Source organism: Vicugna pacos, chromosome 6, assembly GCF_048564905.1.
Source record: "Vicugna pacos chromosome 6, VicPac4, whole genome shotgun sequence".
NCBI classification, from domain to species: domain Eukaryota; kingdom Metazoa; phylum Chordata; class Mammalia; order Artiodactyla; family Camelidae; genus Vicugna; species Vicugna pacos.
In genome coordinates, this window is record NC_132992.1 from 88,013,763 (window position 1) to 88,030,825 (window position 17,063).

Here is a 17,063-nt window from a genome sequence, read left to right on the forward strand (position 1 = left end):
AAACAGGTTATCACAGCGCAGGGCCTTCCAAGAGTGAAGGCAGCGGGAAGCCACGCTCCTGTGGGAAAGGGCTCAGAGGACATCCCATCCCTGCAACCACCGTGCAAAAATCACTCAGAGATGAAACTCCGGCGACAGAGATCGGGGTCAAAATGAAGAACAGAGTCTGGGGAAGGATTTACTCTGTCCTTACCTGTGGATCCACTGGGACCCCAAATTCAGGAAATCAGCCCACACACTGTCAGGACCACGAGTAGCTCTTGGGTCCAACAGGAAATCCCACCTTCCCAGAGCTTCCCTCAGCAGCCCTCCATCTGGCTGCTTTTTCCTGGGTTCTTAGAAGCCCACTGAAGAGGGGAGGGTATATATATCTCAGTGGTAGAGCACCTGCTTAGCATGTACAAGGTCCTGGGTTCAATCCCCAGTACCTCCATTAAAAATAAAAGTTCATTTTTAATTAAAAAAAAAAAGGAATCAGCTCACTGAATTCACCTGCTCAGGACTGGTGGTTGGGTAAGGCAGGAAATCATGGAAGAAACAGCTCCTAAATACGCTAAACATTTCATTTTAAATGAAAACGTGATTGCGCATTGATTTAGCAGTTTTCACGTAAGCGAGGTCTTTTCTTGGCTGATCATCGTTCTTACACAAGCTAACCCCTCATTCCTTCTCTATTTTAAGAGAAAAAAACTAGGAGAGAATATTTGGTTTATTTAAATGTTTAAACAGTTTCATTCCGAAAGAAATCAGCATTCTTCGTGGAAAATGTAGCGCCTACTATAAGGAGTAAAGAAAACGCAGAAGCAACCCAGGATGCCATCGCGGGAAGCAGCCACCGCCAGGAACAGTTTGGTAGTTTGCCTTCCAGACATTTCCCTACCGTGTCATATATACCAGTTAGCACCCAGCTCTATTCCCCACTGACGTGAACTCAGAAGCAGTCTCTCTTTGTTGGTGAACTCTTCAAAGTGTCATTTTTCTCATATTTAACCAGTCCCCTGGTCTGAAACCCTTCAGTTATTTCTTGTTTCCCTAATCGAAAGACAGGAGGCTTCTCCTGTCCTTTTGATTGTCTTCAGAAATGCCAAGCAAAAAGTAAAGGGTATTTTTTTAAGTTCTTGATTTGCTTCATCGAATTATCAAACCTGAATTTTCCGGAGGCCAGTTTGAGAGCCGATCAACCCCCTCTGCCTGCCCCTATTCAGTGAGGAGTTAGAAGCTGCCATCCGCCTGCCTCCCCAGCCTGCGACTGGCCCTTGCAACACAGATTTTTTAATGTTGCTTAGCTCCAAAGGTTCTTGAAGGATCAGGGCCAGGCAGCCAGAGTCTGGAGACAGTGGAGCTGGCATCTGAGCAGATGCAAACTCCTGCTAATGATAATCAATCGCTAACCAAGTACCTACCCCAATAACCCATCCCACTTAACCAAGGAAACTGAGGCTCTGAGAGGCTAAGGGACGTGGCAGTGAGCAGAGGCACAGGACTGCGGGCCCGCTTCCCCGCATCCAGCAGAGTGTGCGGGAGAGCGGGCTGCTTGGGCGTGCCCCCCCACACACTCTGCCCCACCTCCTCCCCTGCACAGGCTCACCGAGGCCTGGACGGGCATCCCCACAGCTCTTCTCTCCACATCCCAAATTGTGAAATACCCGGGGGCTAGGCAAGCTCGTGCATGTCAGAAATTCTCCTCTCTCCAGGCTCACAAAGTAGGAATTTTCCACCTGCCTTAGCACTAGAGGTAATGAACCCCGGGGCTCGGCCCCCCGCAAGCAGGGTCCAGGGCGGTCTCAGAGCCCCCGGGCCAGGTCGCCGCGGCGCCAGCTGAGCTAAACCACGGTTCCTCTGCAGGGTTACCTTGCAGGGACAGCAGCGCTCCCGGCCCGGCTACTTCTCTCCCCCTCCCACAAGCAGAAGAAATGCAGGTGTTGGGTGGTCTGAGGCCACACCCTGCTTCACAGCGGAGCGGCCTTCTGGGGGTTAACAACCTCTCTGAAGTTCATTTTCCACCCTGAAGCCAGATGGTGTCACACTCAGGGTAATCCCCCTGTAGTGTTCTTGGAGAATTGCGGGAGGTCAGGTCTGTGAATGCACTGACACACAGTCAGCAATCCCAGCACCTTCAAATCATGTAAATTTAACATGTGTCTTGAACCAGAAAGGCCAAGGGGCTAAGAGGGCTGTGGCATTGGATGGGGCGGCCACATGTAGTCCTAGGGCTAAACCCGCAGGATTTAAGGAATCTTGGCCCAAATACACCAAAAACACTGCCCAGACTTTACTTGAATACTTTCAGGGTCGGGGAACTCACTACTGCCAATAATAGCAGTGCAGTTCAGCAAACATTCAACTAGCAGTTATGCTGCCAGGACCAGGGGTTCAAAGAAGCAAAGACTCTGCTCTGTGCTTGAGTGACTGACAGTGTGGCAGTCAGGGTGTGTGTGTGTGTGTGTGTGTGTGTGTGTGTGTGTGTGTGTGTGTGTGTGTGTGTTTGTGTACATGGGAACAACAGCGCCGGGAATATGTATTAACAGAAAGTTATTGCAGGGAGGAGGCCCACCCTGGGACGGGCAGATTTAGAAAGCTGCCGATCACAGGCTGTCACAGCTGGGAGGACCTTACAAAGTAATCTGGTGATCACCTCACTCCTGGCCCTACAGATGAGGAAACTGAGCCCCAGAGAGGGAAAGCCACCTGCTCAAAGGTGGAGTCAGTGGCCCAGGGAAGGTCAGATAATAATAATAACAAGAGCACATCAGGCGGCAGCTGCCTGGGGGGCCATCAGCTCCACGCCAGCCCTGAGGCTCGGCAGCTGACGGCATCAGCTCTTCTCTTCCCCAGACAACCCCAGGGGCAGCGCAGCTACCCTCCCCACTTTGCAGATGAGGAAGCCAAGGTTCAGAGGGAAGAGAGGAACTGGGGGTCGGGCCAGGCAGACCTGTCACCCCCTGGCCCTCCCACCGCCCTGGCCACAGGCTGACATTTGAAAGCCCTGATGAGGCAGCCCTGTAGTGGCTGGGGGACAGGAATCAGGAGGAGTTCACAAGCCCTTCCTGAGCCCCTATCTCCAGGCCCCTCCAGCAGGGTCTGCCTGATACACATGACACACCCAACTTGGCTCTTTCTTGGTTCTTTGCATCTCTCTGGTGGCTCTGGTAGTGGTCCCCTGGGTCCCCACTTAGGAAGATGTGAGCTTCAATACATCACTTTGCCGAGCCTCTGTTTCCTTGTCTATAAAATGCATCTAATAGGCCTTCTGCAGGAAAATCATGAGGTTCAGGGAAAGAACCAATGTGCAAACCTCCCTGGCATAAACTGTGAAGTGCCATACCCATTGCTGCTAAGTAACTGGCATCATGGGGTTGTGTGCGGAGGACTGAGGTCGGGACGCTTCATGCATGACTCGGGACAGGTCACCTCCCTCTCAAGGCTCTGGTTTCCTCACCTGTTCAGTTAGGTAGGGTTGGACTAAAAAATTTCTGAGTAGCGAGATTCTTCTGGCTCAGAACTTCCGTGGCCCTGACAGGTCTGTGCTACTTGGCAGTTTACAAAGCACTTTTGCATCCGAGACCCCTGAGTCTGAATCCTACCCCATCCCAACCCACTTAATAGCAATGACCTTGGCCAAGAGCCTTTACCTAAACTTGGACGAGCCCCTCTCCGGAATGCAAGCTTGTTTGGTTGTTAAGATGAGGACAAGGCTGTAAGCCCCACCTTTTTTACAGGACTGAGCGTAGCACTTCCGCACAGTGTCCCAGGCCAGGCTCTGCCACTGAATTTTGCCGGGGCTCAGTTTTCCCATCTGTAAAATGGGGCTGGCAATGCCTGTCTACAGTTGTTGTAAGAATTGAATGAGTTGTTATTTGTTACGTGCTCAGAAGAGAGCTGTCATCCAGCAGATGGTACATGCATTGCTGTCAACGTCATCATTGTCGTCATTATCCTTCCCTTCCACAATATTTCCTGTGTGCCTGCCATGGGCCAGGCCCAGCCCCTGGAGATAAGCATACAGTAGAGGGAAGACTCAGACATTTCTTGCAGTCGGGGGCTCCCAGCCTACCGGGGAGAGAGCCGACTAAACAAGTTGTTTACCTATGATGTGCTGAGAGTTGTATGAAAGAGAAATGACTCAGCAGGGTCCTGGAAGGCTTCCTGGAGGAGGTGACGTTCACCTGAATCTGAAGGATGAATAGGAGTTGGAAGGGCTCCTGCCCTGTGTAGCAGGGGAGATGGGCAAGGAGGCAGGGAGGTGGTCCTCTGACATGGTATAAGCTGGGGCTCGGGAGGTGGGAGGCGTGGAGTCAATTGTTAAAACATTGTCAGGAATTTTATGAGGTCAATTGGACTTGAAAGCAGCCATGGTAGCATATTTACATCACGAAAATTCACAGATGCTACCAGTTAGGTCTTCTCTTCCCCAGAGGTCCAGTTGTTGACACGTGCCAGCACATCACTGCGTCTGTCCCCTCTCGGTCTGTCCGAAGAAGCCCACCCTTGCTCAGAGGTGCCCAGAGGTGCCAGGCAGGGCTGCCAGGGCCTCTTCTTGTGAATGGTGGTCTAGGGCCAGTCAGAGGGAGCATTTACTGAGTATTTACTGGAAAAAAAAAATTTACCAGGAGTCTACCTTGTGCCAGGGGCTCGACATTGGGTCCCAAAGGTGAATGAGGCATGAACGGGTCTTTCTGGGACAAGCTTTCCACCGCAGGACAGATAGTCCCGGAGTGCCAGAAGTCAGCTAGAAAGGGCAGATGTGGAAGGAAGCTGACAGCTCTCTGGGAACCAGAGAAACCATTAAGGTCTTTCCGTCTGCCTTCTGAGGAGTTGGGGCTCCCCTGAGATCCTGCCAGTGGAGGTACCAGCCTGAGTCCCAGAGTGTCACCCTCCGTTGCTCCGCCTTCCTTCTCCCCACCCGCTTTAAGGTCACGGACCATCCCTGGTCAGTCCCTTCTTCACCCTCTCTGGACTCCATCTTCCCTCCCTGAATCTCCCCATTCCTGCACCTCCCCCCTCCATCCCCAACTCCATCTCTGGCGCCATCATCTCTCCTGCCTGGCTGCCCAGCCCCCTAGCTCCTTGCCTCCAGACTTAGCCGGCCCCTCATTCCAGTCCTACCCTAACAGGAACACGCTTTGGCTGGTCAGGTGTCCTAGCAGGGAAGCCAAAGAGAGGAGAGCCAAATGTTAATGCTACACTGTTGAGTCACCTGGCACTTGTGGAAGGGGCTGAGATCTTCCCCAGGGACCCTCGTGTGCCCCGTCTTGGGCATACTCCCCATCAGCTGGGAGACACCTGAGGGCAGGTGTTGGGTCTTGTTTACCACTGTCCTCACACTACAGAGACAGTGCAGTGATGCCAGAGTTCAAGGCTCAGCTCCACCAGCAACTAGATGTGTGACTCTAGACAAGTTACTTCATCTCTCATGCCTCTGCTTTCTCAACTGTAAAATGGGGATAATGATAGGACCTCCATCTACGATGGATGTGGAGCGCATGAACTGACTCACAAGCAACACTTAGAATACTGCTGGGCAATCAGAATAAACCCTAAAGGCTGAAGCTGTTACCATGTCCTGGCAGCCCGTACACAGTAGGCGCTCATAAATTGACTGAATGAATGCACTGTGACCAGGGAAGAGCTTGCTGATGACATGTTGAAATGACATTTTAGATTAGGGTTAATAGACTGAGTTAATGTGCAGCAACATACATAGAGATGATCATACTAAGTGAAGTCAGACAGAGGAAGACAAATAGCATATGATATTTATTTGTGGAAGCTAAAAAATAATGCAAATGAACTTATTTACAAAACAGAAACAGACTTACAGACTTAGAAAACAAACTGACAGTTACCAAAGGGGAAGCGAGGGAGGGGTAAATTGGGAGTATGGGATTAACAGATACACTCTACTATCCGTAAAATAGATAAACAAGGACTTACTGCAGAGCACAGGGAACTGTATTCAATATCTTGTAATAAACTATAATGGGAAAGAATTGAAAAAAAAGAATATAGATATATACACATATATGTATAACCGAATCACCTTGCTGTACACCTGAAACTAACACAATGTTGTAAATCAACTATAACTCAATTAGAAAAATAAATAGATACACTGGGTTAAAACATATTATTAAAATTAATATAGCCTGGTTTTTTTAATATGGCTCCTTGAGAATTTTAATTACTCTGCAGCTCACATTATATTTCCGTTGAACAGGACTGCTCTAGGCTGTGGGAAACTCTATAGAACAAACCCCAAGACTCATTAACATATAAATTTAAAAATTAAATTAATAAGGAAGAAAAGACAGAATGACAGATATCAGGAAAAACCTCTAGATTAAAAAAAAAAAAACTTGAGACATAGCAACCAAACCAATGTGTGAAGGCCTTTGGATTCTGATTCAAGAAAATAACTGAAAAAAAATTATATGAAATTTATGACACAATCGGAACTGGAACCCTGCCTGGATGGTTGATGCTGGTGAGAAATTATTGTTGCTGCCTTTTAGGTGTGATAATGGGTGTGCAGTTATGCTTTTTGAAAAAGAGTCCTTATCTGTTAGAGATGCATCCTGAAAGATTTAAAGGTTAAGTGATAGGCGTGCGAGATTTGCTTCAAATCCTCCAGAAGGGGTGAGGCTGGGGTTTGGGATGGAAGCAATTAGATCAACCCTGATTTCGTGATTTGGCAGTTACTCAAACTGGGTGATAGGTACATAGTTTCAAGATGCTAGTCTAGCTACTTGTGCGTACATTCAAAACTTTCCTTAATAACAAGCTAAAAAACAAACCCCAGAATCAAACCTGGGGCTCTGGCTCAGACCACTTGGGATTAAAATTCCAGCTCCACCTTACTGGCTGTGCCTCAGTTTGCTCACCTGTAAAATAGGGATGATTACCATCATCCCTACATGCAGGGGTTTATCTGTGATGTACTCAGAAATGTGCAAACAAAACGAAAGTTGCAGGCACTTTTACACATTGTTACTGGGCTTCACGACACCCTTTTCAGGGCAGTTTATGCCCATTTTTCCAAGAGGCTACATCACCTGTCCAGGTTATCCAGCCAGACAAAACCAAGACACATCCCAGTTTTGCCTGACTCCTGCTTCCGGGGATGATGTGAGTGCCTGGGCTGGGGACGCAGGGCCAACATTTCCCATCCTCTCGGCTTCTCCCGTCGGGGGGATTCTAGACCCATTTCTCTGCAGGTCAACTCTCAGGAAACATGCTCCCCTTCCACTCTTTTCTAGAAAAGGTGTAACACTGACAAACCCAGAGCTCTAGAATTCTGAAAGTTGAGTCCCTGCATTCCAAGAGGATCAGCATCTCGCAGCGGATTTGGGCAGAGGGCATCAGTCACGTGGCTGGGGAACACATTTGACTTGACTGTGGCTTTGACTTATGCAGGCCTGACAGGATAAGGCCGGAACCTGGGACTCGGAATCTTTGGGGGCCTTAGGGAGCCAGGCAAGAAGGCAGCGAAGGGAAATTTGCTGAGACTGACTTATTCTTCCATCTCTATAAGAGCCTTTGGATGCCAATGAGTGAGGAGATGTACCCCTGAAAATGCAGTGTGTCAACCCTATTGCCTCTGCTTGCATGCTCCTCAGAACCAGGAGCTCACTGCTTCCCCTCCACAGTTCCTTTCCTCTTTAGGGTCACGGTTATGCAAAGGCCTCCAGAATCATCCATGACAGTCTTTCCTTCTCCCCATGGGGAAATGAAGTCCCAAAGATGTCAAGGCATTTATCCAAGGTCACACCTGGTACTCAGTGACGGAGGCAGAACTAGAGCTGAGGGCTCTGATACTCAGAGCCCTGGACTCTTCCACCTCTTTGCTACACAGTCTCAGACAACGGAGGGATCTCTACTGGCTGAGAGGTCAAGGAAGGCTTCTCAGAGGAGGTGACATTTGAGATAGTCCTTAAAGGATGGCATCAAGATTGGGTTTGATGTTTAAATTCTTTTTGTCCTGCCCACCATTCCTGTACTCTTCTCACTACATCTCACATTAAGCATGGCAAATACATGGGGAATAGAAGTTTGTTGAATGACTGAATGAATGAATGAATGAATGGGCAGGAAGGCTACTCCTGGGAGGTGAATGCGTACCAGTCTCCTGGGAGCCCAGGGCATCCTGTGATGACCCTCTGCGGGAAAGGATAAAACTCCAAGTTGGTGTCCACCGCTCCTCCTGCACGCGCCTGGGGCAGGGCCCAACCCCCTTCGTGCCAAGAAGGATAGTTTTTTCTCTGCAGCTGGTTCAGCATCTCCGTTTATTGTGTCTTCCCCCGCCTTGTGTTGGAAACCGGGCTGAGTGGGAAGACAGGCCACAGCCCACACTTGCGTGTGGCTGAAGCCCCTGGCCAGCTGTCCTCTCCTCCCACCCTAGCAGAGCCTTGGCCACCCCCGGGGCCACCAGGACCTTCGGGGAGCTATAGCGTCTTCAGGGAAGTGAGCATCTTCAGCTCCCCGGGTCCGAGCTGCTCCTGGGCAAAGGCTCTTCTGGAAAACACATTCCCTCTGGACCCGCAGCCTTCCTTTCTCATGTGGTTTCTGCTTTTGCTCTCCTACAAAGAATTCTATTTCCTCCCATTGTAAAATGGAGTATAATCTATAAAAACATTGAATCACTATGTTGTATATCTAAAATTAATATAATATTGTAAATCAACTGTACTTCAATAAAAAAGAATATTTTATTTGTAAGTAAGTAAGTAAATAAATAAATAAATAAGTAATTTGCAAGCCTGTGACAGAAACCCCAGAACATACAGGAAAGTGGAAAGAGGACAGCTTTCTTTTTCTTTTAATTTGTTTAATTGAAGGAGAGTTGATTTACAATGCTGTGTTAGTTTCAGGCATACGGCAAAGTGATTCAGTTATACATGCATATGTATGTATGTCTTCTTTTTCAGATTCTTTTCCATTATAGTTTAATACAAGATACTGAGTATAGTTCTCTGCACTATATAGTAGGACTTTGTTCATCCATTTTATATATAGTAGTTTGTATCTGCTAGTCCCAAACTCCGAATTTATTCCTACCTCATTCCCCTTTGGTAACCATAGGTAAACAAACCAAGTTTGTTTTCTAGGTCGGTGAGTCTGTTTCTGTTTTGTATCATATTTTAGATTCCACATATAATTGATATCATATGATACATGTTTTCCTCTCTCTGACTTATCCCATTTAGTATGATCATCTCTAGGTCCATCCATGTTGCTGCAAATTACATTATTTCATTATTTTTCATGGCTGAGTAGCATTCCACATACATATGCACATCACATCTCCTTTATGTCTGTTGATGGACATTTAGGTGGCTTCCATGTCTTGGCTATTGTAAATAATGCTGCTATGAACATTGGGGTGCATGTATCTTTTCAAATTAGAATTTTCTCAGGATATATGCCCAGGAGTGGGATTGCTGGGTCATATGGTAAGTCTATTTTTAGGTTTTTAAGGACTCTCCATACTGTTTTCCATAATGGCTGCACCAAACTACGTTCCCTACACAACAGTGTAGGAGAGTTCCCTTTTCTCCACACCCTCTCCAGCATTTATCGTTTGTGGAGTTTTGATGGTGGCCATTCTGACTGGTGTGAGGTGGTACCTCATTGTAATTTTGGTTTGCATTTCTCTGATAATTAGCGATATTGAGGCTCTTTTCATGTGCCTGTTGGACATCCGTAAGTCTTCTTTGAAGAAATGTCCATTTAGGTCTTTGATTGGGTTGTTTGGTTCTTGTTACTGCATTGTAGGAGCTGTTTGTATATTTTGGAAATTATTCCCTTGTCGGTCGCGTCATTTGCAAATATTTTCTCCCAGAAGGACATCTTTCTAATCACGCAAGGGCGGCTGCTTGTACAGTTTCGGTACATGCTCCACCACACCTTTGCACAGGCTGGGGGTATGAGGTTTCAGTTTTTGAACATGTTCACAATCAGACATTAGCACACAGGATGGGGGCAGCTGTGGGATGATTGGAAAAAAAAAATACAGGGGGCCTGAGTACCAGGATGCCAGAATCTGGGTTCAAAGTTGAGCTCTGCCACTAACTGGCTGTGTGTCTGGGGAGTATGCCCACCACTGTCTCTGGGCTTCCGTGTCCACTTCTGTAACATGAAGGGGTCTGATGAGACAGTGTCCAAGAGCTGTTTCCCGGATCCTGTCGGGTTAACCCAGGAAGGTTCCCAGAGCAGGGGGAGAAGGAAAGGGGAGTAAGCCTGGGGCAGGTCACCAGGCTTCAATTAAGGCAGCCCTCGGCTCTGTCCCCAGGGGCCCCAACCTGCAAGTGCGTCCCAACCCCTGGTCACCTCCAGCCCGGAGCAGACCCCTAAAAGGCCACTCCAGCAGGAGACAGGCGAGGCTGCGGCTCGTCTTGCAGACTGGCATTTACTCACTGTGTGTCTTTGGGCATCTCCCCACCTCCCTGAGCCTCAGTTTCCCTCTCTGTCGTGAGGGGCTGCAGGTAGGGTGAACATTTTCTTTTTAAGCAGAACTCTTTTCTCCAATAACGTTGTTCACAGAAACCTACTACAGAGCAGAGACAGGAAACCCTGATACTTACAGAGCATTTAAAGGGTGTCAAGCACTGTTCTAAGCCCCTGACAGTCATTAACCTTCTTATTCTCAGAGCAACCCCACCAAGTATGTGCTATTAGCCTCCCCATTTGACAGATGAAGAAACTGAGGCCCTGAGGGGTTCAGATGCTTGTCCAAGGTTAGACACAGCCAAGTGCTGGAGCTGGGATTCTGAACTGGTTGGATTTCAGTAGTTAAACCCCAGTTCCTTTGTCTTTCTAACCCCTGGGACATCTCCTGGCACACGACACATGCTCTTATATACACACACACACACACGCAAACACACGCACACACTCACCCTATGGCTTGCTCCTTGAAGCTCCACTCAGGGCCCAAACCACAGGTGACTGGCAAGATTGAGAGACTGAGGTTTCCTGCGCTAAGAAACCCACATCACCAAAGCATCCCAGTGACCAAAGCCCAGGGGCTGTGATTTCCCGCCCTGTGCTGATCCCCGAGCCATCCCCGTGCGGCCTTCTGAGCCGGGTCTATGCTGCCCACCTGCAGCCGCCTGCCCAGAACATCGTCCCTTGAGGAATGAAGTCACAGCACCCCCTTCAGGCCAGAAACTGTCAGGCCCTCCAGCCCCCTTCATCCCTCAACTGTTTCGTGGGGGTGACCTGACCAGGAACTTGGAGTCGGGGAGGCTGTCAGGTACAAGAGAAATAACTTGGTGCTTGAACTCGAGCAGACCTGGCTTTGAATCCTGGCCCTGCCTCTGGCTGGCCGTGTGAGCTGGACCCACCTCAGGTTACTCAGCTTAGCCTCTGCCTTCTTGTCTGCAGTGTGGGAATAAGGATGCATCAACCACCCAGGTCAACCACCCAGGCAGGTCTTCAGGATGTAACAGGCAGGGCTCACTTTTAAGTTCTTCTAGTTCCCTTTGTCTCTACCCTGCAAATGTGTTTGCTGGGGAGAAAAAGAAAAAGAAGGCTCACCCTGCCCTCTATGAGTCAGTCAGCAATCATTTATTGAGCACTTAATAGGCATCAGGCATGTAACAGAGACAGGAAGACACAAGACAGGCATCTCTAATAGACATGCCCTAAATCAATGTCAGGGAGATGGAGGAGGAAGACAAGAGGGAGAGAACTCCTCTGCTCCAGGGCATTCAACCAGAGGAAGAGAGCCAGTAGGAGATGCGTATTAATAGATTTATTGCAAGGAATTGGCTTAAGCGATGGTAGGGCTGGCTAGGCAAGTTCAGAATCCGTCAGTAAGACCCGAGGAGCAGGCCAGAACTCTCGGTTTGGACTTAAGCTGCTGCTTTCAAGCAGAATTTCTCCTTCTTCTGGGAAACCTCAGAAGGTTTCCTGCTCTTAAGGGCTTTCAACTAATCAAGTCAGGCCCACCCAGATAATGGAGGCTAATCTCTCTGACTTAAAGTCTCATTAGGGACTTCAGTAACATCTACCAAGTGACTTTACAGTAACACCTAGATCAGTATGAGATTGAACAACTGGGCTGTAGCCTAGACATGGTAACATGTGAAACTGACCATTGCAGGGCACTTAAGAGGCTCCATGGAAGGGTTAGTGACTGAGTCGGCCTCAACTTCAACAGGCAGAAGCGAGGAAGGGCACCCAGGCAGAAGGGGCAGTCCTAGCAAAGGCAGAGGTGGTGGGAAGCTGAGAAATATCCCTGGGTGGGAGAGGATATAATTCAGTGGTAGAGTGTGTGCTTAGCAGGCATGAGGTCCTGGGTTCAAGCCTCAGTACCTCCATTTTCTTAAATTAAATAAGTAAGTCTAGTTACATTCCCCACCTCCCACTCCCCCCAAAAAGGAAAAGAAATATCCTGAGGAGTGGATGTAGGTCAATGTGGCTGGGTCCCACGAAAACACATGACAGTATATACAAAGGGATTCAAATCAAGGAATGGTTTAATAAACAACAATGCACAAATGCAATTTATTTTAAAGGCCTCTTTATGAAAACTGTGGAACAACAAGGGAAAATTCCCTTGAAACACTATTCTATATAAAACCACAGGAGACGAAAGGACAGTTGAATGGGGACATAAAAAGAGCTGTCTGAGGATAGCTCTCTGGGAGATTCCAGGACTTTAAAATGCTATTTACTGGGGTTATATTATCTTTTAAAACAAAAAGGGAGTTGTAATTTTTTTAAGCGGAAAAATCAGTATTAGGGTATCAGATAAAGTTGCTTGTTCATGAAAACTACAAAACCCAACATGGGGGAAAGAAACAAGATGTGCTGAACAGAATAATCTCAGCAGAAGAAACAGGAGACAGGTGAAGACTGACATGAGCCCGGGGTCTGAGGGTGAGAGGGGTCAGGGAGACAGCCCCAGACTCTCCTGCAGAAAGCGGGGCAGGAGAGGAGCTCCACTTCTCAAGGACCTCCCGCCAGCTCCCCGCTCCCCCACAGCGTAGGTGCCTCCAAAACATTCCAGGCCCATAAAGTGTCCAAATGCCAGAAGGGCCCACATGCGTATGTCTAAGACTGAATTGGACCCTCTGATTTAGCCCTCTGTAGGTGCTCCTGGAACAGAGGTTGACTTCCCCAAACTCCATCCTTCCCCTACAGACAGCTCTGGCCTTTTCACAGGGAAATGGAGAAAAAGGCCCTTGGAAACTGTCCTCTGGCCACGCTTCTCCCTGGCAGTGAGGCTGACCCGGTGCACGAGGCCCCATCGCCACCCCCAGCGTTTACTGTGGCCTGAGTTTTGCCTTTGTGACTGTCCAGAAACTGTGTCCTTACTCAGCGACCGCGTCAAGCAGATTTTAGAATATTTCTTCTGGGAGGAGCCCAGGAAAGGGTTCTGAGCTGGGATTCGGGAGACCTTGGTTCTTTCCAGCTGTGGCCTTGACTCCAATTTGCTGGGTGGTCTGTGAGATTTTATTTACTTATGGAGCAAATGTTTTCCAAGAGATTGGGGTCTGCAAAACACAGCGGCAGGCGGGGTGGAGGAGAAGAACAAGGCAGATGTGTATGTTACAATGGGATATGCACGCATGCGCGCACAGACCTCCGCTCACCACGAGAGGGGATGCTAAAGCCACAAGGGGAACAGCCCCGCGCCAGACAGAGGCTAGAACTGTGCAGTCTCAATGATTCCCATGGATCAGAGGGCCAGGAATGTCCCAGCAGCCCTCTGGTCTCTCTATCCTGCTGTGGGACGGTGTCTGAAAACCTCAGCAGAGGCTGGGAGAGGGACAGCAGGCCACATGCGGGGCCACATGCGGGGCTTCTAGGTCCCACCCCCAGACCCCCAAGTGTGGCTGAAGCAGAATGGCCCCCGTGCTGGTGCGGGTGGAGTCACCCCTGATCTGGGCACCTTCCCCGCGTGCTTTGTGCATCTGTATTCATCCTCTGCTCCCGTAGTGGCCCCAGGAGGTGGGAGCTCTTTTTACACCAGCCCCCATTTTACAGCTGAGGAAAACGAGCCACCCTGAGGTTAAACTGTGACCAGATGGAGGGGCGCCAGTTCCAGGTCCGGCTCCAGAGTCTGTGAGCCTGATGGCCAGGCTGGGCCTCCCATTTGTGACACCAGTTTTCAGCTGGACTCCCCAGGGCCGTGTCTCCCTCCTCCAGCCCTTCCCCATGCACAGGCTCTGCCCTGTCAATGTCACCTGGACCACTTTTCCGTTAATGACAAACACCGGAGAGGTGCTGAAGACACGCAGCATCACTGGACACTCTCCAGGGCTAACAGGGAGGAGCGACTCAATGACTGGGGTTATTTACCATCTAGTCCACAGCCTTCACTTTGGGAAATGCCTCCCGGCTCCAGCACGCCACCGCAAAATCCCGGACGCAAGCTGGGGGCAGGGACAGGGCCCTATACAAGGCAAAAGCTGGCCCTTGAGGAAGGGATGCTGAGCCTTCTGGGGTGGCCACAGCCTCAGAGCCCTTGAGACATGGCTTCCTGAGGGACCAGAATAGACTCTCTCTGAGACTAAAGTGGAATTGCTTCCTGCCCTGAGAGCCAGTGTGTATGTGATTCAACCAAAGGAAATTCTTTCAAAGTAAGTCTCCTTGGACCGAATACTGAGGGAGCTAGAGTGAAGTGAATCAGGGGGTTTGGTGTCTCTCCTAAAGCATTAGTTTGAAAAATGAGGGGAAAGCCCAGCTGCCGACTCATGGCCTCATCACCCGCGCCCAGCCACGGGGAGCAGGGTCGGGGGAGCATGGCCCCCCCATTCCCCGCTGTGTCGGCGAGGAAAGAGGAAACCGAGGCCCAGGGGTGCAAGGGGACCCCCCCAAGATCACAGACCGGGGGCCGCACTCCTGACCTCCGCCACCGCCCTCAGTGCCCACGTGCCCACCACACCACACACCACACACCACGGCCCCGCCCCCAGCCACAGTCCCTTAAATAGTTCCCTGACATCCGAGTTTGTAACCCCAAGGCAGGATCCCAGTAGGAAAGAGAGAGCACATCCTAACCGGCTAATATGAAGAGAGTCTTAACAGAGGGTCTATTTATAGAGTGGAGGCTCTGTTCAACAGAGAGTCTAGTTACCTACATTAAGGGTCTGTTTACTGCCAGGGCCTCAGAGCCTGCACAGCAGAGGCCTTGGGGGAGGACCCACTCCCGGCTCCCTCCCCACCTGGGGCCTGAGCCAGAGAAGGGAGGTGAGAGTTACAGCAAGTTGGGAAGGGCCCCTGATGGGTGCTGTCAGGGCTCCAGGCCCGGCCTGGCCCTGGAGGCCCCAAGGCAGGGGTGGGAGCCCCTGCCTCTCGCTCACTGTCCTCTGTCCCTCAGCCTCCTTCAGGTGCCCCTCTGGGCCAAATCCCACGGGAAGCCAGGCAACCTTGTGGTGCATAGAGTCCCCGCGCCCCCGGGGAGGAGAAGCAGGGGGTGGTGTGCGATCCCATCCATTCTGCCCCAGGGCAGGCCTCCAAAGCAGACACACAACCACACCTCAAGGGACTTCAGACCCCCAGCTTCTCCCTTGTCCTCAAACCCCTGCTCTCCGGACACCATAGAGAGGAAAGCCCTCAAGTTTGTTTTGGAAACAAGACCACTGTTGACAGTTGCTGGCAAACAGTGAGGATACAGGTGGGCTGATTCTGCCAGATGCGGGGACACCACAGACCAGGTGGCCCCATCACGGAGGACAGCCAGGGAGGGAAAGCAGGCCACCTCCCCTGGAGGCCGAGCTGGGAGGCCCAGCGAGCAGGCCGAGGTCCCTGGGCGGGAGCTGAGCCCCACAGGGCGGAGGGGAAGCTCATCTCCACTCTTCCCCACTGACTCTCCAGCACCGGAAAAACGGACAATAACTGCCGCTGAGGAAGGAGTGATCTGAACACGTGATACGACCTCTGACCCCCCAGTTGAATCTTCTTTCCAGGACCCGGCAGGGCCCCTCCCAGGGCCACCCTACTAGGTCTCTCTCCCCTACCCCGAGCCCCCTCCTTGAAGAATCAAAAGGATTTGCTACGCATCTCATCTCTTGCAAGTTCAAATCCTGACCTCAGCTTGGCTTAGGGGTTTGGGGAAACCTTTTCTGGGTGTTAACTGAGTATCTTCTGCTTCGTTTCCTGCTCACCAATCCAGCCTCAATTTTTTTTTTCCCAAAGTGTTCAAATTTCCAGAATGGTCCACTGCCTTATCTCCCGCTCCCACAACATTAGGAGAGCTGGGCTTCTGGAAGCCGGGGTCTGCACAGACTCCTCTAGCTGAGGGGCAGCCGAAAGCTGGGGCAGGACAGGTCCAAGGCTAAACAAACACACACACTCGCATGCACACACGCATGTTCGCACACCCATGTGCACGAGTGAGCTCGGTTTTTCAGGCCCTTCCTAGAAGCAGCGAGAGGTCACCTAGGATGCTGGGCAGAGGTCGAAGTCTAGCACCAGATGGGTTTAAGTCCCACCTCCAGGTCTTGGCAGCAGTGGTGCTTGGACAGGTCACCCTCTGTCTCTGCACCTCGTTTCCCCCTCTGCAAAGCAAGCATCCCGCCGATGCCCACCTCCCTGGATCTGAGTGCAGTTCAACTTGAAGAGGGGTAGAGAGGCTGTGTCAGTGCCAGCCCCCTTGGGGAGAAAGGCTTCCACCCTCCCCCTGGGGCTCAGAACTTGAGAGCACGTAGGAGCAGTGCCCACCGCAGTGGATTGGAAATGTTCATCTGAACTAGTCTGTTAGACTCCGAGGTCCTGGAGATCCTGTGTCTAAGTCACCTCCAGCGCTGCAAAGTGAAACTGCCCCCAGCCCAGCCCTCTCCCCTGAGCTCCAGACCCACCCGCAAGTCTCCAAACACCTCAAACTTAACAGGCTGAAGTTTAAACACAGGAGCCTCTCTCTCCAAGTCAGCTGTCCTTCTTCGTCCCCTTCATAGGAGATGGCAGCACAAGAGAGAGGTGGGGGCACCTTCCTCACACTCAGCCCCAACCTTTCCACGTCCAGTCTTGTACCAGACACATCAGTGTTACTCCCTGAACACCTCTGGAATGCATCCTTTTCAAATTCCTTCATCCTGTGCCTAGAAGAATGGGCC

General features: G+C 50.4%; 1 protein-coding gene across 2 annotated transcripts in view; it reads left to right on the plus strand.

Annotated features, from left to right (window-relative positions):
- Positions 1-17,063, plus strand: part of BDKRB2 (bradykinin receptor B2) — a 31,840-nt gene that overhangs the window by 7,338 nt on the left and 7,439 nt on the right. The gene's annotated exons all lie outside the window — the stretch shown is intronic.